Source organism: Varroa jacobsoni, unplaced genomic scaffold, assembly GCF_002532875.2.
Source record: "Varroa jacobsoni isolate VJ856 unplaced genomic scaffold, vjacob_1.0 scaffold_1302, whole genome shotgun sequence".
In the NCBI taxonomy this organism is placed as follows: domain Eukaryota; kingdom Metazoa; phylum Arthropoda; class Arachnida; order Mesostigmata; family Varroidae; genus Varroa; species Varroa jacobsoni.
The window spans coordinates 453,240-476,910 of record NW_019214204.1 but is presented as its reverse complement, the minus strand read 5'-3'; the positions used below and the strand labels follow the sequence as shown (position 1 = coordinate 476,910).

The 23,671-nt window shown below is 41.2% G+C and overlaps 1 long non-coding RNA gene across 1 annotated transcript in view; it reads right to left on the bottom strand.

Annotated features, from left to right (window-relative positions):
- LOC147752353 (uncharacterized) overlaps positions 1–23,671 on the bottom strand; it is a 181,414-nt gene that overhangs the window by 87,620 nt on the left and 70,123 nt on the right. The window contains exon 2 of the long non-coding RNA XR_015314290.1: positions 18,436–18,499. This is a non-coding gene — a long non-coding RNA (uncharacterized LOC147752353). The remainder of the gene's footprint in view (positions 1–18,435; positions 18,500–23,671) is intronic.

Below are 23,671 nucleotides of genomic sequence, written 5' to 3'. Positions count from 1 at the left end.
CCCACCCCCCCCCCCCCCCCCCCCCCCCCCCCCCGGCCAAGCTCACCCTACAGCGCAACCTTTCTACATTGACTACGCTGCGGCACCACTTCTTTACCCGTGTTTCTCATTCTTACGAAAAGTACATGCATTAAGTGACACTGTTGACACTAGCCATTGCTCTGTGGTCATCTTCAGCAGCGACCGCGATGCAACGAAAGCGCCGTCCACTTACCCTTCCGCCCTTGGTTCCGTATCTCGTATCATCGATTACACGTACGGACTCTCTATCTGCGTACAGCCGCACCAATGGATTAGTGATTGGTTCATGCGGACAACAATGGTATTGCGTCGGTTTGTTCTATTTTACTCCGGAGCATTTGTTCCCCGTTTGCCTGCCATCCCTTTCTGCGTTCTTTTGTCTTATCGATTCAGGAAGGCTGACGTCGACGTGACGCATTCTTAAACCGCCTCCTTCGACGTCATAATGTTATTAAGCAATCCTTTCTCGTATTATGCAGCCAACAGGAAGCCGGCATGCCCCAAATAGCTATACATACATCCTGATATTTTCTAATCCTTTAGGCATCTAAAACATTTGCTTGACTAGCTCATTGGCTGGTTCACTTGGAACTAGCAAGCTACTATGCAAGCTTTAACAAATAATCGACAATAAAGACCGCAAAAGAGGATGTAACTGCAAGTTTCTGTAATAATCTTGATTTATATTAGCTTCTCTCGATTCAGCGTCGAACGCAGTGGTCAGTGATAGCGTCCACCAGCACAACGGTACAAATCAAATTTTGTACACAAATGAAATCGATTCTAAGATTTCTCTTTAGTATCACAATTTTTTCTTAGCCGATTGCCCAACGAATTATTTTTTTGGGTTAAATAATCCCTTATCTACACACGCGCTAATTGTATTATTTGGAAGCATGGTCTGGTTTGTCTTTCGAGCGCACACTTGAATACATCGCCGTAATAAGGCACTCAACCTGTTGAGTGCTCCGCTATTGTAATACAAGTTCTTTTCGAAACTCTATACCTACGACAAGCAATTTGCATCGTTAAGGTACGTTGGTTGTTTTCTCTCGATCCGTCCTTATATCCCCTGTTTAGCCTCGCATTTTGTGTGCCAGGACACTTCCTGTACGCTTCATTCTCCGTATACTTGAATTCAAGCGTACAACCAAAAGTGGGTCCTCGACGCTCGTCATTAGACGTGGGCGCCGAAAGTCGTCAAGGAAACTGCCCTGCTGCCCGTTGGCCATCGGATGATTTGTTTCCATAGCTCCTGACGGATTGAAGACGTCGTGAGGTTGGTCTTGTCAGCGAATCAGCAAACCAAAAAATAATCATCCCCGACATCGCCGCTGTGCGGTTATCTGCAACCAGCTAAGCCGGGTTGCGCGTCACTATACGTCGAGGACGTCACTGTCGCTGGCTTCGACTGGAGAGCCTATTGTTGCATTGGAATGAGCCCAAAAAAAAAGCACGCTGAATAGGACTGCAGTGTGATTCTTCTCCCAATTCTTAAACATGTTCCGTATCTCTATAGCTGCTTGACTTGCATACCTTAGATAAGTTCGGGGCTGCCTAATCGATTTAGATCAACGACGTTTTTCCGCAGTTAGCAAACAAGATTAGGGCTGACATCTTTACTTAGCGAGTAAAGGCCACGCCGTTAGCCCGTGCTAGCCATCCGTCGTGGTTCTATTCAACATTTTCCGTTCGAAATTCGTCGGCAGACAGATAAATTCAATATCTCTGGCTACTATTACGTAACGATTTTATCACGATTTCATGTTCTTATTTGATGTCTCACGTAAATCATGATGAAAAGCAAAAACATTGGTTAAACTAACATCCATAGCACATTTTCCGAAACATGGTGCACTCTCAGGCAACTTCTTCCAGTTATGTACGGCGCAGATACAGAAGGCAATAGGTTTCGTGGACGCTGCTCCAATTTGTCAGCAAAACATATCTTCTATAAAGCTCAATGTGATGTATTTGTTTGAGGATATAAGTTAGCTAAGTTTTAAACTTCACAAGTGGCGTCCAAACATCGAAAGGGTAATCGACTGGACAGCTGAGAAAACTCTGTACTACTTAGCCCAATAGTAAAAAATAGCTGCGATATATACACAGACAAAGAACAAGACCGACATGCTACATAGATATCATCCACGTACGCAGCAACTGCTCCTAATGGATACCTCTATAGTTCAATAGGTGACGCAGTCAGACTGTACACATATACGCGTGATCGCTATGTTTCAAACGGCTATAGATATGAATGTTAATACGGTTTAGACTGCATAGACACACGATATCTATGCACGATATTGGAAAGTAGTTAACGCTATATATATTTATATACATACATCGTCTCTGTGACCAGCATGAGGATCCATCTAGTTGTTTTGCTGCCCTATACTTTCTAGAGTTGTTTCAAGTGGAATCAGTTGGGCGAGGCGATGTGAATAAGTTATCCTATACAAAATAGCATTAGAGTTTTTTATTTTGCCGACGTAAAGTCCAGCCAAAGTTTGCCAGAGAGCAGAAATCGTCGCTGCAGAAGAGGGTCAATACTGAAAGCATTCTATTGGTCAGCTATTATCCAGACATCAAAGTGCTGCGCACAGGCCTCGGCTACATAAAGCTCGAATGGGCACGAGCAGATTCGGTCTTCGTGCGTCCCTTTCTATACCTTACTTGCCCTGAGTCCCTTAATTCCTTCGGTGGACACAAAAAGTGTACTAGTAAAAACTCTCCAAGTGTTCCCTAGTCAGTCTCGGTCCCCGTTTTGTTCTCAACGCCTCGTTTACGTTCAACCAGCTTTTCGTTTGTTCGCTATTGAGTGATCCACTTCCCTTTGTATGGGAAACTGAAAGTCCCAGGCGACTAGCAAGTGGACATCTATGCGATGCCAGATACAATGCGCTACTGCACCATGTGGAAATGGTTGAAGTAAGGGTACAAAGGCCACCCAAGCATTGCTGAACAAACTTATACTTTCAGGCTGCAATAGGAACCGCTAGTGTTATAGGATAGGTTGGATGGGAGGTGGCTGTTGAGTAGAGCAGTGGAAGGTGAGCATTGCGTTAGTCCTAGCGGGTTTGCCGGTTTTGTCTTGTACTGTAGAAAGTAATATGTACATGACTTACTGCTCTCTTGGGGCTAAACAGTCCAGTATAAAGGGGCCGGTTAGCCTCAGTCGAGAAAGCCTGCTCAGCTTAATCGGCCGAATTAGGCTCAGCGGGGCGGGAACCATCGTCCTTTCACTCCAGCAATCTCTGATCTATCCGCAGCAGCTGGCCGTGGCGGCAGCTTCAACGCAACAATTCTACTGGCAGCACCAGCAGCCCAACTTCTACGTTGTCGGAAAGTACAAAAATGATTAACTTCATCTTGATGCTTGGCACACACAATGATATGGACCTTTACGCACACCTTGTGCATACTGCTTCATGCATAGCCTTTCGTACGTGCGCCGTTGCATGTAAAGCTTACGTTCAATATGTACGTGCGGACAAGTTAACCAGTGGTTGTTTACGGCCTATTCGCGAAGTATTTATAGTGAAACAATGATAACAAATAAATGTATAATAAGAAAGATGGCAATGATTATGACATATCCTCGGAAAAAGCTTTCGTATTAATATTAGGCTCCTACAATTGAATCCGATATAAATGTTGAGATAGTTAGGCTAGGGAGATGATTTATTAGTACGTTTTAAAGGTACTCTCCTTTATTATTTATTTTAGTCTTTACACGTCTATTACAGCGCTTTGGCAGTTTCTGGTCTACCTCATATGTACCACTTACGTACCACCACATATGTACCTTCTCTACTCATGGCTTCATAGATTTCGAGTTTATCGATAGTGGGATGTGCTTGCGCATTAGTTTTTATGGCGTAAAAAGCCCTGTAATCATAAACATTTAGACTGTGAGAATCAGCGGGTTCCAGTCAACGTTGGACACCTTTTGCTCAATCCAAGAAGCAATTGAGGTGTGGCGATAAGCTCTAGCATTATCATCAAGTAACCGAACTGCACGCTTTCGGTTTTTGTGTCAACGGCTGATGAGTTCATTGAGGGATTTGAGGTAGCGGGCTGCATACGTCGTTTCATTTTTGGCAAGTATCTCATAGTAGTAGATGCTCTTGATGTCCATTTGTCTTTGATGTCTTAACATCCATAATCTAACCTACTTAACACTCGATCGAACTCGATTTTTCTTTGGGTTGTCTCCTCTGACCCCTTTCAACGGAGGTATATTGAACCATTCTCCGTCTATGACGATCGCATGCTCTAGACGGTCTTTATGGCAAGTTATGTTCCGCGAAGTGCATGCAGAATACACCGCACGTATTACAAATCAGCATGAAATCAAGTTACGGCGATACATTTTATAGAGTTATAATTCGGTAACACGTCATATGCGAAATGCCAATTTTTTCCATAGACCTCTTAGGACTTTTAGCTGCCTCCGTGAAAAGCCGTCTCGATTGCAAGCAATATATTCATGTTCTTTGGTACCCGATATTTGGTCACCTCTTTCTCTTGTATGTATGTATGTATAGCGCCGGAATAAAAACTTGATCAGTGAGCGTTGAGTTTCAGCACTGAACCAATTTGCTCTGAAATCTACTTGACGGGCCTTCACTCACAAATGTCTAAAAAACAGAAATTTTTACCACGCATATTTCATGTGATAGCGATGCGCAGTTCAAAAGTTGTTCGATTTCACAGTCCAAAAGTGACCAAATTCGTCGTATTTTATTTGCAGGTTATATACATTGCTGATATGTTGCAATTATTATTCCCACAGGGTGCTACTGTTCAGTTTTTCTAGGCTTGTTACGACGCGTGGACCTGGCTTATCCGCAGTACTTATTTCGGCTTCTAGTCGTCTGCTAGGGGCAGTATCACTGCCCCTGTCTTTTTTAACAGATGTGAACTTTCTGGATAAGCTAGCCAGAACCGACGGTTACTCGTTTCCCATTTCATACACTTTCTCTCCGACTTCTCTTCGCTGACCTCTCCAGCGCCCGAAGGTCCAGTCCCGAAAGACAGACTAAATGGGGCTTCCAAAGAGATTCGCCTCGAGCTTTATGAATCTTTGCGGCTTTCGGCTAAAGTAACGCGGGAGCTGAGATAAATTTCAGCGGCTCTCTTCACCGTTTCTCTTCTTTCTCTTGCTTATCCTATACTCTTTCACAGACTCAACTGTAATGACCTTACAGCGTTGAAGTTTTTGAATAGCTTAGATAGCCGTGTCTCTGCATTAATTTAGATTTCGGCTCTTGACTCGGAGGAGCCTATTGGCCTATTCCGAAATAAGCTATTCTAATTGGTTACTCCGGTACAGCAAAATGGCAGGCTAAATTTGTGTCCGCAGATTTCTTCGCGCCAAATTTACTGTCGACGACCCTGGACTTCGAAAATCGTCTGAATGGTCGGCGAGTTCCGGATTGGCTGTTTGGCAGTGGTAACAACTCATTACGGGATAGCTTTGTCTTTGGAGGCAAGTCAGTTCTCTACGAATTGTTCGCTTGAGTATGGTGTGGCTAAGAGGAAGTCAGAGAAAAGTGCCGGCTATGCTATTATTCCATATGATTTTTTGACATTTTGTATGTGGTATTATTGGCAGCCATGGTGCTCCTCACTGTCTGTGCCTACTGAACGTTGCGCTCTGGTAAAGATAGTATGTCAGCATGATAGAACAATTTTTGTCACGGTATTATAGATTCTGTATCCTTTATTGTTTTCAGCATATTGAACGATTTCAGCTTCCAAACACTTAAAGCTTCAGCAAAAAAATAGTATCTTAGTATAAACGATACAAGATCACTTTGTTTTTTGCCAACCTATGTTTTAGAATCATTTGAATCTAACACAACATTATATAGACTAGGCTAATCAGATGTTAAACGTCTAACTTGCTTAGTCATACGTTTCGATTTTCCGCTCATTTTTCGTTGTAGATCAGACTTGTTAGTTGTAACATTTATTAGCAGCTTTTTCGTAAATAATGCTCACTTCAATATTATGAGTGTTTTAGAGAAGTTCCCGCAGGAAATCCGGTCTTGTGATTGTGAATTATGGTACGTATGCAAACCTTAACTAAAATGTTCGTTTTAAGAGGCTTCATTTTTTTTTTTTAACTCTATTGTTCTAAAAACTTCGTCTCAAGGGAAATTCCATTCCTGAAAAAACAGGAATCTACGAAGAAGCACAACAAAGATGATAATAAATATATTCTTCTTTTCTATGAAGCTTAATTCACACCTATGATCTATGATTGCTTCATTTAGCAGATCACCTATATTTGTCGTTCGAATCTAATATCCACATATCAAATATATCGCCTTCCATAGAGAGACTCGAAAATAACAAGATTGTAAAAAGTCGGACGTACTAAGTACAGCTTGGTGTCGAGTAGTCTCAGAAGTCGATTAAAGCGTCCACAAAAACGCAACGAGGTATTAAGGGATAGTTATCTGAGGAGTGTCCAGAAGAGCAGCAGCAGAGATATTATCAGTAATATCAGCCATTATTTGACTGTGATCGAATTAGTATACTGACTTTATCGAACTTTAGACGACATCAGGCTCAGTATGGACGCGCCGCTGAGGTGCAATCAGGATCAGCAATACTTTGACTCGCAAGACTCAAGCAATTGTCCTGTGTATTAGGAGGACGCACGGCACAAATGCCAGATTAGGCCGGGTGCTGAAATGACAGGATTATTAAAACTGTGCTAAGTTTTACCACAAGTCGATTATTACATCGTGTCGTTGTTGCCACACCTATTGTCAGGGTCTATTCGCTGCTATCTGCCTTCATTTTGACAAGTCGTCTACTCCTTTTTCCTAATAGTCTCTTTTTTTATTATAATGTACGCCTACTGCTAGTGACCCGCTACTATTTAAAACATTTTAAGCCTATTCATGCGTAAAGTCTAACATGAAAAGGTATGTAGAAAAGAATAAATATCACACTTTTTTTCTTCAACAAAATTTCAAGGCTCAACTTTTGACATGTTATTAAAAACGAATAAAACAAACACTTTACTTTTGGCGGATACTTCGGCTTAACACATTTATGAATAACTTGCCAGTAAAAAACTATTATAATGATTTTAACGCTGTGCCTTTTTTCGTGGGTCGTTTTTGTTACTGGGGGTTGGGTGGGTCGCTTGTTTTGACCGAATTTTTCTATCTTTTTTCGAACTACATATGTTTCCTGATGAAACTGATCATTACTTATTAGTATGACGCTTTCTATACACGTATACAGTTCAACCTAAAATTGCCTTTATGGTTAAACTTAAACTAAGGTTCTGAAGTGGCCAAAGTTTTGATTTTTATTCGTTTCCAAGGGCGCAAGTTCTAAATAATGCAATAAAGGCACCCAATTTTTGCAAATTTCGGAGCCCGAATATAGTTTACGTTACGCCGACCACACCTACTATCGAAAATTAATGAGAATTTCCGAAACGGTCCAACGTCCCTTTTGAAGCTCAAGCTACATGCATGCTCCATGTAAACTTCAGGCACACCATCTGTCACAAAAACATCGACTTTTATTTGTGGGACGGAACTTGTGCACCCCCATGAACGCTTGGCTCATAAATACACACGTAGAAACCGGTATATTCCTAAGTGGTTACGTGACTCACTGCGGTAACGCCTTTTGTATTAAAAAAAAAAAAAAAAAAAACATTCAGTGCTACTGAATAAACAAGAACAAAAAAGCGCTGCTCAAGTTAGGCGTAGGACGCCGCAATCTCGATGTGTGAGCTTATATAGAGCTATGATCAGCACGAGAGAAGTAGATACGTTTGCAGTCATCGTACGTGTGTGCAATGTGTATAGTACTAAACGAGAAGAAGAACAGGAAGGTTGTTTCTTAAAAGTTTACAGGGATCGTACCACTAATCGAAAGAATAGTCTGATTCTAACGAACTAGAAAGCAGGTAGACTAAGGAGGCACCAGACAACACCAATTCCAAAAACTATCGCTCTTTGCCTTACAAAGCATTTTACGAATGTTGCCAATGCGTAGAACTTCAACTAATTTTGATAGCAGCCAAGTAGTCTCCGATAGCAAGAACTGGTGCCGCAAAATAGAAGAAGACTTCTACAGAAGCTAGTTTTTTCGTCCCTCTTTCACAGATTCCATTCTAGACCCTACTTGACCATTTCCGATGTTACAGCAATAAGAAGTCAAAACAAAGAACCTCTACAGGCAGACAATGACCCAAGGAATAGTTTATTATAGGCTCATTCTCTTCGTTTACGTTCATTAGCCACAAGCAGTAGCTTTTTGGCTATCTACAGGAAAGCTGTCTATTAAGGTACACGGTGTTTGTCGCTGGTGTTGGCGATCGCATTGATGCATTCGCCAGTTGCCGAAAGCCTGGTGTCTTTGGCAAAAAACAGACAGCATGGCTAACCAACCAATGGCCACAAGCAACTTATTGATGACACTGTTCCGTGCCGGTAGCAGGCAACCAGGCGTCCCAACCACACGGGGCGCACGAAGCGCCTTCGTTTAGGGGTGACGGAAGAATGGCTGCGAGTAAGACGCGACAGCTGCAGCGGTCAGGAAAGAGCAAAACCCCGTCGTCGGATGAGAGCCTAACAGACGATGCATGCTACCATATCTCTGAGGGGCACACCCTTGTGAGGTAGCGAGCGGCCAATGAACAAAGATCAGGTCGTTGTTTCGCTATCACGGAATCACCAACAGCAAGCTCTTGTCTGGCCACCTTCGCTGCTAGACTAAGGAATTTTTCAGCACCTTAATCCAGTCACCAAAATTCTGCTGATCTATCCTCAGCCAAACTTGCGCCCCTTACAATATTCACTGACAGAGAGCTCGAAACTGGCCTGGGACTTTTCATTAACATTACATTTAGTGTATATTACGACCCGCGGCTTTAGGGACGAACCAGAGTATACGAATGATGTGGTACACTGGCTCACCCATAGATTCTGCTGCATCTTCTTTTATATCATACACAGTATAAACGTGCATATACGTATGTAGAAAATATAAAGCGCGATTGCCAGCGTACTCTTATTTCAAGCTGAACTGGTTCAAAAGAATACGATCTCAATCTGATACTATCTCTAGTTGATAATACCATTCGACGTTCTAAAGACGTATCAAGGGTATGCACGTGTAACTTGGTTCAATTCAATATAATTACCATTCAGTCAATCAAATGTAAACAAACAGAGTCACTCACTATACACTGTGTAAGAGATTAATGCCATTCGATCAATTGACAGATTGATAAAATTAACGAAAGTGAATAAATCCAAAGTCCAGCGAATGAAGGTGCTACAGTATATGTGGTGAATTTATGTATTTTCTGTATTGACATATTTACGGCTGACAACATCACAATGTTTTCCTCCAATTCGTGCTATCACATCGCAGACTGAGAAATCTTTTTGTAGCTTCATGCGAGAGATACAATCCGAAGCTTCAGCTGCTCACACTGCTAACTGTACACTGCATGAAGTTTTAGAGATGGTGCTGGGTTAACACCGCATCCACCGCGAGCGACTCCAGAGAGTCCATCATAAAAGTTCCATGCTATCGTAAAGGGCATACCTGGCTTTGTAACGAAGTTATTGGCAGTTCTTTTGGTGCTACGCCAATCAAGTAAAGGAAATCGCTTAACTTGAACTAGTTTCTTTTTTTTGTTCCGGTAAAACTAGGTGTACGAACCACTAACTCGATGATGGCCGGCGAAGATGCGAGGAGCATTACCTTCCAGATAGCGGGTGTGGTACACACATAGTCTAAAGAAGCGATATGCACTCGCTTGCTGTTTCGTATAGTCTTGCATGTCTGCCATTTGGCTCAAGCATAATTGATGGGGCGCTACTTGTGCTGTGTATGGAGAAGAAGCGGCGAGACACTCAGCTTTTGCCATCGACTTAAGTCGTTGAGACCTCGAACGAGTGGCAGCAGATACGGTAGTCCCACAAAGTAGGCTGCCCCACCCGCGGATCCCACAGGTGACTAAAATGTAAAAATGAAGAAGTGGATGGTAGAGTAAGAAGATGAAGCGCGCATATAGATCGCAACGGGAACTGGGAAATTAGCGACAAATTCAAATGTTAAAAATTCTGTGTTATATCCAGTGTCGTCAAATTCTTTATTTTATCTTCTATAAAAAGATTGGCAATACTGTTACAAAACGGTACGTTAATAAACTGAACAAGTTGAAAGCGAAGTATTGGAGCGGTGCAAAGTTCAAAAAACAAGTTTGAACTTTCATCGACTGAAGACCCGTCCAGACAAATTCAACTACTAAAGTCTCAAGATGGCTTGGAGACTGAATTATGAAAGGCCTATATAATTAGGCATGAGTTCTACTATGATGCACTGATGTGAGAATTTTCTGATCAGTTCCAGTAGGTTCCACTACGGCGTCTTCTCTATTGGTGTTCTTCTGCTTTGCGGTCCTTCCATTCTAGGAAGTCATTGATCGACCAGCTCTCAGACAAGAGGGCGCCTTTTCCACCATGATCGCCCTTCGATTCGCATGTCGAAATATAAACGCTCCAATCCATCTGCCCAGTCAGGTGCAGTCAGCCCTCCTGTTTACATTCAACCCATTTCATTAAAAAAGTCGGAAGACCTGCTCCCAACTTAGTTCGTCGTGTTTGACTTCACCTCAGTGTCGTATCGCATATTTTCTCCCTGACCCAATTTAATTCTGCAATCGCGTCGTCGCCTTAGTTAGAATTCCACGACGACGAGAGGATTTCGTTTGCGAATTGACTGCCCAGTACTAAGTACGGTCATGTACCATAAAGCCACCTGCTCAGCTCGTCCGGTTAGCCGTTGTTTGAAGGGGGAAAAAGAGAGGATTAAGCTTCCAAAATCCTTTCTGTCGATACTATATCTCGAGATCTCGTCGTATTCCACCCGAATTTCGAATCCTGTGCCTGAAAACAGCGACAATGCTAAAGATGACTGAGGCCATCGACGTAACTGAGCGCTCACTACTCTCTTTACTTTTACCAACTAACCTAAGCTCATGCGTAGTGCAACAGGTACGTCAGTAACAGGGACTTCTTATACTGTGTGCCATCCCCTGCATCGCCGAATTTCTATCTGTGCGCCCATCGCCAGTTGGTTTGGTTTATGAAGCGAACTGCGAGCCGAGCTCAGGGAAATGAAGCGTAAAATTGTTCGGAAGGCTTCAGCGTTAAATTGTGGTGGTGGCAGAAGCAATAGCAAAGGATAGAGGGAATAAAAGGAGAGGAAGACCCTGTGTGAATGATAGAAGTTGTGTTTGTATTAGCGGCTATTCCAGACAAAACAAGAAGCTATTAACAAAACATGTTATAGCCACACAGCGTGCCTGTGTGAGTGATCCGTATACTGGCACATTACTACAATAGGCCCTTTAAAAACTTCGTGCATTTAAATATATTTGCGCAGCCCTATAACATACATGTACATGAGCAGAGATAAACCAGATATAACACAGACTCTACTCCATCAGCCCAACTCATTTGAGTGACTAACGCTAATTGTCGAAACTACTAGCAGGTTTACCTGATTAACAATCTCGTTGCGGGTAATTTTCGTCCGTTGTATCTATGTGAATTCCCTATAGTCATGAACACTCGCGGGACGCTCGCTTAGGTTGCGCATGAACGTAAAGAATAACACCCAACTTCGTTTCGCAAACTGCGTTTTTGGCAGCTGACAGTTTGTATCCAGGACGTCCGTAATGCAAGCGATGTGAAAGGACCTTTTATAAGGGCCAGTTCATACTAGACACGTCTATATATATGTAAGGTAGAAATATACACCTCTGTATCCACGTATGCGTAAATAGCGTTCACCCACGAATGCTACGAGCAAAAGCAATAGGAGAAAATGTCGTGTCTAGTAAAGGATCGCTTGCTTCAGGTTTCCTCAGCAGACGACGCAGGAAACGCTTAGCATCTTAAATGAGTCTTGACCAGAGGTTTTCGTTTTTCAGTAGTGTTCATGCATTTGGTGCTTTCCAGTGCTCATTACCTTTGTGGAGCGCCTGTCATCTACACCACGTGCCCTACAATAACTATGTAACATCCCTTGACTACTCATCGCAAACATCGACTTGGACTGATCTCTGTGTTTTGTGTTTTACATCCGGTATCGGCGCTAGACCATCCATCAGACAGACGGCTGGCTTCCAACATGAAATGAAGTCTGTCTATGCCTGGGTTCGAACCTAGGCTACAACATGGCTTTAAGGTTTAAGGCACAAAACTGTCACGGGGAGGACTTGGGAGATCTAAAAGCATGACACAACCCAAGCATAACGTCGTGCTTCGCTAGCTGTTTGCTTGTTCAGACTCGTCAGGAAAATCCGATGGACAAAAGGCTAAAATTTACTCTCCATAGATTGAAGAGATCGCCTCGTGCCTTGAGCGGAAGCTCTCCCTATGTAAGCAATTATTTCCACTCTCTTTAAGGCTGGTTGTTCTATATAGAACATACAACACACACTCGAAGAAGCCCAACTTTCAAGCTTCGAAAATTAATTTATTGGTATTACGAATGACGAGGGCGCCTTTACTGTTCCAGCTATAACTAAATAGGAGATGATGGGTTGCGGACGCTTTTGGTTTTCTGGGGCTAACGCTAGTCGAGGGTTATCGTATTTTCCAGTCTTAGCGGAATCGGAGAAGAGAAGTAAAGCAATGTCAGTGTGACCTAAGGACGGAAACCCTAAATAAAGGCTCTTACCATCTCTCGATTTCTAAATGAATGATTTTTTTAAATGAATAATGTATTTGGTATATCGTAGTCTAGTCCAATTCCACCCCAAATGAAACTTGGACTAAAAAAGTAATTCAAAACTATTAAATTTCTTTTAAAGTACCCTAGGTATTATTTCTCAATAGTTTCCATTATTTAAATAATATTGACGATTTTTTTTAAAATAAAAAGGATCGATGTAGTCTGAATGGCTTGCACATCTATTTGGGTACTTGCTACGATAACAATATACATGCGGTCAAAGTCAATTTAAATTTCAACATCGATAAACTGCGTACTGTGACATAATTATGATGGCGTTTTATAGGTCGTTTGACTTGTTGGATTTATTTTAAAAAGTCCAACATGACCCGTCTCTGCTAAGCCTTTAGTGAGTGAAGTCTGTGATGTTCGTCCAAGAGATAATTCGGACGATTTGCTTACACAGTAGGAATAGTAAAAGGCCTTGAAAACATCGAAGCTGACAAATAGCTCCTTTTCAGATACATTTTTTCCTCATTCAATGCATAAAATCGATCATATTCGTCTCGTAACTAAATATATAAACTTATATAATTAAATAACTATGCGATATGAACACGAGCAGAACGTTCAGATTATAAATATTGATTCCCAATTATGATGACACACAGAATAGTGCTGTAAATGGTCCAAAATTAATGAATCATTTGTCTATAAAACGCACATTATTTTACCACCGGAAAGAACTACAAATGTCAGTAACCTAGGTCAGATTGAAAGAAAGTGAGCTTCGCTTTCACCGCACGTCTTTCATTAAATAGAATTGCTAGGTTATTAACTAACCTAACCTTACTAATTATGTTCTTTCTATTGATTGACTTGAGTTTCCATCAAAGCACTTAAAAATAACGAGACAAGAAACCAACAACCCTTTTGAACACACGATGGTCCAAGCTTCAAAAAGCGTTGGTGATACAGTAATTAACAAGTGGGTTAGATAATTAATTAATTGAAACCAAGAAAAACTTCTTGCTTTGGAAGATTCTACGAGCAGAAGCAGTCATCTGGATAGTTACAAATGAAGAGATGAAAGAACAAAACAGGACAAATCAAACGAAAAGAAAAAATCGACAGAGGTCAAAAGATGGCGGAAACAACACTGCTAAATTCAGTAATCACCAATACTACAACAGACCTGTTCTATGGCGTATTATCAGAAAATGCTCCCTGGACAGTCGTTGCGGAGAAGTTCGATGCAAGGTAAAAAATCCTAACGGACTAAGCTCGTACAATCCACCGAAATATACTAGACAATGTTACAAAGTTGCTCATGCCTACCTTAGGCAAAGTAGGGGCAGGTACGTGAGACGATGTAACATGCACTCGATTAGTCTACTTTCTGCTGAAAAACTGGAGAACCTTCAAGCCAGCCTCGGGTATGAAGTCACCGATGGACAAGCCGATAGATACGCTATCAGAAGTGATGAGATAGCTACGACCGTTACGTACGGCAAAACAATTGTACGATTTACTTTGACTTAAAAACTAACAGATATTGAGAGGATACACACGGCAATTTAGGAACACAAATTAGCAGCGAAGCACCGTGACACCTTGAAGCAACAAGGAGCAATTGCAAAATGAAAAGCTAAAATAGTGAAAGGAGGAATGGGTACCTTCGTTCGATGAGTCTTAAAAAGAGAAGACGATGAACACTCACACACTGCAGGCGGCAGTTGACAGTACCATAACACTCTGGCGTAAGCAAAGAAAAATATCAAACAGTCTATGTACGATTTGATTATGTCTTCATATATTGGAATGAGAAAGTATTTGTTTTACATTAATTGAGCGGTAGATAATAAATCCTGTGATTAATCGAAAAATTCTCGTGGCGGCCTATTTCTTGTTATTCCAGAGCTCGTCACGTGCAGAACGTAAAAAATACAAGTGATAAAATACTGTAGAGACTCTCAGCGTATAGCTGCATGTAAAAACGCAACCCTGTGGCAAGCGTACAAAACACTAATACGCGTTGGTACATGGCAAATTCTTGCTCGCAACGACATTGAATTCAATAATGATTACGATAGCTACGATGTCTGGACCTCTTATCAAACGAAGGGATATGCTTACAGATTCTTCGGGTACAGCGCACGCAAACTCGTGTTATCAGTCGATAACTTTTCTAGGAGGCAAGAAACACTTGCTTTGCGTAACCGATAAAGCTAGTAAATATAGAAAACCATATTCTCCAATGAAGCCGCAGACTGTATTAGATGATACATAAGCTGGATTAGAAACGAGAGGGGCAAGTACATAATATGCTTCCTCGCCTGAAATGCTCACTGGAACATTTTCTAATTCATAGACGCTGACAGACAGAATCCAATTCGCCCTCGCTGACCAAACGAGGACAGTGCTGCTAAGCGTTAATACGCTCAGAACCCCAATATTAAACTATAGCTACGTCAATGAGGAACCAAATAAAGCACTAATGGGATTATACAGAAATTGTACTTAGACAACTTTTCGAACGAAATGTACTCCCTACAATAAGTATTTAGGGAGAAATGCTTCAGCGATCAGCTTAACTCTCACGAATATATCGTTTTTGTTAGATAGAATTTCTATGTTACTAGCTACGTTGTCAGTAATTCGTTGCCTGAGCTTGAGTCTTTGAACCTGAGGCTACTACAGCAGTAATGTTTGGGTCATAGCTTCGTCGTTCTTAACGCTTACGGATAAAAATACCCCGTTGTTTTCGTAATGCCGTATGGAGACATATACATAGGTTGGCTATTGGAGAACGGTATATTACCATTGAAATGTTCGGTCGCAATACACATTTCTAATTTAATTTGAATGGGCATATTGGGACTGTCAGGTATGCGTTACTGTCTATGAAGCACACCGCCTCTTATAAATAACCGCCTTTATATTTGTCCACCATCATTAAGGCGTATCAGAATTGTTCTACCAAGTGAATGTCTGCTGTGGTGATCACGAAAGCCATTCGTGGCTCTGCGGGTAGCCAGTTTCCCTTCTAAGCTTAGCAGGTATCCAGACAAGCACCTTTGAAAATAGCGTTAGCTAAAGGCACGACCATCAAAAATCCTGATGTATACAATGCAGCAGGGCTGGCGCAGTGAGAGACGCTACCAATGGACGTACTCAGAGCGGACCTTTGAGGATTAATGGCCCAACACAACCCTTGCTGAACTCTAAGAGAAGGAATACTGCAAACACCCGTTAAGATTCGAGTGGCACTCATGCAATGTCCGCTTTGCCAAGTTGTGAGAACGTGCCACAAGGGCAAAGCAAACGTTAAAGAGATGGATGCTCTTTAACATGGTGGAAGTCTCATTAACGAGACGAAGATATACGGCCGTGCTATCGAAAAGGATGAAATCAATCCCATAGTTACATTTTAATTTTATACTGCAACATGCTTCAAGTGCGTACTTTTGCTCCGGTTATGAGACGACTTAGGTGAGTCCTAAAAGAGTAAGTCGCTGAAAGATAACACGACGATGCGCCCGGCTTACGTGTTTTCGTCGTGTTTTGAAGGGATGATTTGAAAAGTACAACAGAATACGGTACTGACCTGACGCGAAATTCCGCTAACAAGACCAGATGACTTTTAGATTATTCCCTTTGAAAAGCGACTTCATCGCGTAGTTCTTTCTTCTCGAATTTTCCTCGCATAGTTTTCAATATTATACGACCGTATGTGGAACTCCTAACTAATATCACGCATTTACGAACTTCTGTCCATAGTCGTTCATGTTGAACAATGCTCACCTTGTTTGAGGACCGTAGCCTCTTTACTTATCAGCCAGTAAAGCAGTTCAGTCGTACTCCTCGATAGGTCGCATTCTCTCGGTAGCTTTTTGTGTCTTTTCATTCTGCTCATTCCCATAGAATAAAAAATCAGACAAACGAAACAGCTAATTGCAGCGGGTAAAAGCAAATAAACCCGCCCTTCGTCCGCTGCAGCAATAGGTACTAACGAACTTGCAAACAGCTTTAGCTTTTTCCTCCACAGAAAGCGGAACCGCCTTTCTAGAAAGGACAACATTTTCAGCCGTCAAGAGTCGCCTATGACTGCTTAGCCTTTAGCCCGCGGTTCCTCTTCCATCACCGTAAGGTCAGCAAATTCACATATATGATCCACGAGTATATATTATGGATGACCAATTTTTAATCAAATTGCGTATTTTTTGTAGTTGTGTTTCTAAAGAAGGCCGCTTGTTTTTGCGTATATGAAGGACTCTCGTGTGGGTTGTTCGTCTTTCCTCGAAGTTCTGCTATCTGATAAAGGGCCCGACATGCCTAAGGCAGAATCCCGTTGTAGTACAATAATGAGCTTCTATGCGCCTTTCTCTTTCCGAAAAGCAAATCGAGATGGCTAAGACTCGATGTACTCAAATAATAAAAAGTTTAATCGCAAAAACTGATCCTCAGTATATATGATATACGTAGTCAGCCTAAACAAAGCCTACAACTTGTAGGAACTTCTAAAGATAAAAATTTAATTCCGTGTGATAAAAACAGGGATCTAATTCTACGTATGTGGTCAATTTCGAAACATAGGTACATTTATGTCAATAAAAATGTCGTTTAACAAAGGAAAAACATTGTGGCTATATTTATATTAAAATAAAAAGTTTATGGTTCTGTTATAGCATCATTTTGAATAGATACAGAGAATAGATTTGCATGTTTATACTGGTAATGACCACGCTATCACGAACTATTTTGCTCGGTATAAAAAAAATGATAATCGCAAACATTCGGTTAGCCCGAATTATCAATTGTACAAGACGAAGGTGCTGTGCCGGCCCTAAAGAAAATGTTTCTTATCATGGCCACTCGGCGACAGAACAGCATATGTTCGATTAGATTGAAATCCGTTTGTTTTCAAACGGATTTTCTTTTTTTTTTTTTTCTCATCTGTTCCGGCTGTTCGAGATCATCCTTCCGGATAGCTTCTGAGCTGGAAGCCTAGGACAAGGAGAGACGCATTGAGTTGATATGCCCGTCAACAATCGTTTCTTCAAGGACGATTTCGCAGGCACGACAATCTCATTGCACTGTAGTTTGATCTCTTGTGGCTATGTGTACCAAAAAGTCTGGGGACAGTGACCCAAAAAACGAAAGAGAAATTTTTATTCGATGCTTTATAGCGGACCCGGCTACATATACAGACGTAATTTTGTTGCCTAGTTATAGCCAGCCGCAAATGATTCCGTACGTTCGGCCATTGTATCAACTATTATATGTGCTATTATTCAGTAGTAATTAGTCTTCTATTAAAAAATCCAGGAAAGCGTTCGTGAATCGTGACGCTGTGCCTAGAGTAGCGCGGGCCCGTTGCTTTCCATTGTATGAGTAATACCTTCAGCATAAACGTACATTTATTTAGTATATCGAAATAGTGTAACATTAAAGAGAGTGGCCTAGAAATATGCTACGATTACTAATTGGCGCATACCACCTACATACGGCAACAGCTATGCTTGTGTAACACTTCAATAGAACGTGTAGAAACGATGAAAATTATGAACGTGCATCAGGAGAAGTCAATTAACTTCTATGTTGTGTCACATCACCTGGCAGACCACTACACGATACTGCTGCCAAAAAAAAAACCGATGATGCTTGTCTTACCGGCAACATAAAGAGCGATTATTCACGATGGCACGATGTCGAGTTGCCAATGTGGACTTTTCCCCTGAAATTAAATATAACCATTTATCAACAACACAACCAGATAACACGCTCGAACGTGTAGAACAGTCTACTATCGTACCGCTTACCGATTTCGCTCTACCCCAGCGAAGCGCGTCCGAAGGTGTATGCGGACGCGTACGATATCACGTGACCGTAAAATGATCACTAAAACGAAATATGTCTAACATAGTTGTCGGCACGTACCCTTTATGTACAACCATTCGTCACGCTGAAGCCGTCTAATTATATGCAATTTTTTTTTAACTAGGTGTATGAAATATGTGTATACTATCTGTATACTATATCATCTATGTAGGTGTATATAAGTATGGCGCAAAATATCACATGTAGTGATAGTACTGGTCAGCTTTACAATTTTGAGTATGTAACCGGATAATTATACCTGTCAAGTGTCCCGGACGCCCTTTATTCGAGGCAATAGCATCTGTATCATCTCCTAAAGGGCCTGCAACAGAGGACCTTTACTCAATAATTTTACGGTTTATCTATTCGATTATTTAGTTAGCAAGGTACCGTAGCAGCCAACGAAAGTACCATTCTGAACCGCGGTAAAAATGTTTGCCATTTTCCAGTCTTTGCCGTTATTATCAACAAGTGTTAGTACATCGCTTAGATCCCCATGGGGCCGGTGAAGGAACATCATTAGGTTGAACCCTGCCCTTTAGTCGACATCGTAGCATTCTCAAGAGCGCTATTACGTTATGAAACTTCCGCTGACTCGACCTTCATTTTCCTGCGTTCATAGAATGCAAGACTGTAGCCGTGCGGCATGAGGGGTAGGCTGGGGCTGGATAGAAAAATGCCAACCATTGCTACACGAATAGCAAGTAAGACAATACAGAAATTAGGTCCTTGAGCTTCCAATACTCGATATCTGAAAATTGCAGTCTTTGCCGATAGTAGCGAGTCGAACACAGCAGCAACCTTAGTAGGTGTGAGGAAAGCCTTCTTTTAATAACATACATTAAAAGTAGATATGAGCTAGCGGTTTAATTGTAAAGTCAGGTTATCTGTAATAGTAGGTCCTATCTGTCGACCCTACTCACATGCAGGATCTCTTCATTCTGTTCAAAGATGGTAATAAACGACAGAAACGGAAGTGATTCATTGTAGCAGTCATATATTTTATATATTTTTCAAATAAGTAGAAAAAAGAGATTACGAAAATATTGGCTAAAAAATCAATGCTTATACATATCTTTGTGTTTCTTATAGAAGCGATTTTGCCTGGTATTTAGATGTTTGCTTGCTTTCAACGTCGTCACTTTCAAGCACTGCTTGTGTCCAGAGAAAAACAGCCTGCCACAACAAGTTATGAAAAGGCGAGTTGGTATTATTACTTTCAGGGGAATATCAAATACGGGAGTGAGTTATTAGAACAGATAAAGAAAAGTTATCCGACGGTACGTTTCTGTCACTTATCGTCTACGATTTGGACAAGGTTTCCAATTGAGGCAATAGATAAATCGCAGATAACAGACTAAAATAGAAAAAAATTTCTGGAAATTCTATCCACAATAGCATGGATTTGCTTCGTTAAACAAATCTGAGTAGTCGAATCGTACCGCTTGCAATTGAGAATCGTTGGCGTGTTGAGAAAATTGTTTCTGGTTAGCATTTGTACATATATCTGGATTATACTATGACTGTATTATACTACCGCAGAAATAGTATGGAACACTGCAATATAGGCGCGCTTTGCAGAAAGGCTCGTAAGAAATGCCGCGGGCAGCCCAGCGTATCACAGCTCAGCAAGTCTTATCTCGAATGCATGACTCGTGTTAACTTGAAGAACACTTTTGTTGAGAGGGGCACCGGTCACACCGATATAGTACGAATAACAGCGAAGTTATTAGAGAAGTATTCTGATATATATATATCTAACTCAGAATTGATCTCCGCCATCCTCTTTCCCCGTGTACTGGTAAATTTTAAAGAAGCAAAAATAGTCCGAAGTTGGAATTTACATCTCACATCTTTTACAAAGTGCGCTGTGTCACACAGAGGGTCCACGTGGCTATTCAACGATGGACGACACTTTCCTTATGACGCGTTTTAGGAATACAAATTGTAAAGACAAGATGTGCTCCCACACCGCTTAACTTTGGATGGGGTTTTTGATAAGGTAAGTCTGGAGGTGTAATGACTTATGAAGTCTAAAGAAGGTCGAACTGAACAAACTGTGACACACAACTACGGTTTTCGTAGTTGTCCGTACCACACAACCGGTGTGCTACACCGGGTTTATATTTTCGGTAGGACAATCTCGCATGGGTAGAGGCATTAGAAGAGCCGATATTTGCCTTAAATGATAGAATTTCGTTCAGTCTTAGATTTCAACCCCACTACCATCTCTATTTCTATTATCGCCTTTCAGTGATATATTTATTCAGATTGCCCTCTAATACATAATTGATTTTTTTTTATTATTACCAGTATGATTTTCTTAACCATACAAATTGTGTAGTTGTCCTTTGTAATTCCTCTATGTTAGCCGTTGTCTTCGTCACTATCTCGAATGTCGCTATTTGTTCTGTTCGTAGAATAATCTGTATCGCTACTGCAATAACAAGCATGGCCCCCCCCTTAAAACCCTGAAAAACCCTGCAACAACATTTGCCAGGGTTCGATATTTCTGGCTGGTACGGTATTTCATTTGTTAAAAGGATAAATTGCACCTGGTATTCCTCCCGCCCCCCTGCTCTCGCAGGTCAGCATCGCTGATACTAAATAACTTTCTGGATATAGATATGGATAGATTCAATTTAACGGACTAAATTTCTTTGTTTTTTTACCCTTTCCTCTCTCGCTTTCCGTGCATCACTCGCATACAGGGAAAGCCATAAGTTTTTCTCGCTGGTTTGTTGGTGTGTCCGGCTGGCCTTGCAACGTCCCGCTTGTATGTGCTTCTTCGATTTCTAGCTGCTGCCTCCCTCCATTTTTGCTATGTGGCTAAGGCCGGTAGACTGGATAGTGGGTTAGGACAACATCAGCAACGTAGTGGGATCAGCGTATAAGCAGGGCCTTTGCACTGCCGCTGGTGCTCGTGCTGCTGTAAACGTCTCACTCGTCACCGTCGCCACTACAACGTAAATTCGAAACAGCGTTCCGATACCACGTTAAAGGCCCACCTTGGTTACGTCAGCGATATTTGCTTGCATGTTCTATCTTTAGCCTAGCAATCGATAACCCTTGCCTGAAGGCTGTGAGGTAACTCACGCAAAGCGCTGCAGAGCAGAGGTAATGGCGGCCTCATACTTCGGTAGTCGTAGTTTTAATCAAAGCAGAAATAATCGGTCTGCATGTAGCCTAAGTCCTAATTCGAACAAGCTTTAGAGATCTATGCAATCTAATCTACCAATCTGATAGCATACAGAAACGCTGTTAGAAACATTATCTCTCAACGAGGGCGTCGGTAGAAGATCAACCAGAAATGTTTAGCTTTATATAAAATTTCGGCTGCATTTCGCTGTCCTACTTCCAGTGGCTGTGTTTGCCTGAGCTCAGACTTGGATTTTGTTATTTTGGTGCATTCGTTATTTATATTATAGACGGCCGCGTTTTTATGTAACTGATCTTTTTGTTTCATGTATCACCAGTCTCTAAAGTGATTTTAATTTCTCACATTTGAACTAATCAGCCAATTAAAATTGGCCTCGCATCCTACAGTCATCGTATTAGTGTCCACTAAGTGACAATGTTTCTAAGATGCAATAGCCGTTCCTATACCTGTAATCATGATGATCACCAACATCGTGACCAGTGACCATATCAAAATTAACGCTGAAAGGCCCTTGACAATGTTACCTCTATACAATTTTATTTGCAATATTCAAGGAGTATATAAGTAAGTCGACATGCTCCTTGAAACCTGTTTAAATTTAAAGCGTTTATTCGAACTTAGAAACTTTATTCGATGATATCAAAGGCAGTATTGTGAGACGTGAAGATGTTTAAAAAAAAAAAAAAAGGTAAACCAAATTAATTGCCATGGCGAACAACGATACTGAAATTAACTCCTCAGTCCTCATGGGGGTGAAGCAACAGGTGATGGCCAATTATTCTTCAATGAACAATAATCAGCCATCTTTTGTGTTCTTCTTAGCAAAATTTCACTAACAGTCTAAAAATCATTTGATCACTCGCTGGCGTTCATCTGGTGGATGTACCTATATGAATAAACCCAAACTTCTAGCAATGACCATATCTTAAGTGTAATCCCCAGTGAACGAGATATCATGCCAGCGTACTTTTCCGGCCACCAACTAAAAAGTTGATTCGTGCGTTTTATAGACTATTATACAACCGTTAGTAAACAATATTTGAAAAATTTAACCTTTTTTTTTTTTTTTTTCAGTGAGACCGTTTACCTATTCAAATCAGCTGACCAGAGTGAGATTAGCTACGCAAGAACTAAGCAGAACCTGAAATAAGCATATATGGCAATCGAGCAGGCCAACCTTTTAGCCCCTGAATCAGCACGTATGATCACCAGTACCTAACGAGAGTCTAATGAGTTTCAACATGTTAACGTTAAACCTGTTACTCCGTTATTAAGAATGCGCGCAATCGCAATGGAAAGACTTTGAAACGAGCCTGAAATAATGCATTTAGGTCCCGAATTGAAGTTACGATCGGACTGAACAAGAGCTATAACAAATACAGTGTTAGCGCATATCTGTTTCTCTATCTGTCTAGAAGTAAACGATAGGAAAAACCCACATCGAAGGTTATCTATCATATTAGCATTTAGTAACTTCATCTTCTTTAGGTTAGTGGTGAATCTATGATTTTGATATGATTGATGAAGAACGTCTGAGTTAAAATCTTGGCGTCGTCGATGCTTTTTGATTTCTATTACCACACATATATAGATATACATCTATATATGATGTATGTTCAGTGAAATAAACTCAACAAAGTAGTTTTAGATTTCAAGGCTAAACTGAGATCATTTCAACCGGTCTTCGACCTATAAAAGTGCGTTATTCTGTTCTACAGTGGCGTTCTACGTGTCGAAAGAAAACAGCGGCAAACATGTATTCAAAATGACACGTAAGGCTGATATCATTTTTCGGCGACTGCGTTACTGTAGTTGGGTTTCAGTGAAGGCAGCCTCCGCGTTTTGCACTAACATGCCGCACTACATACA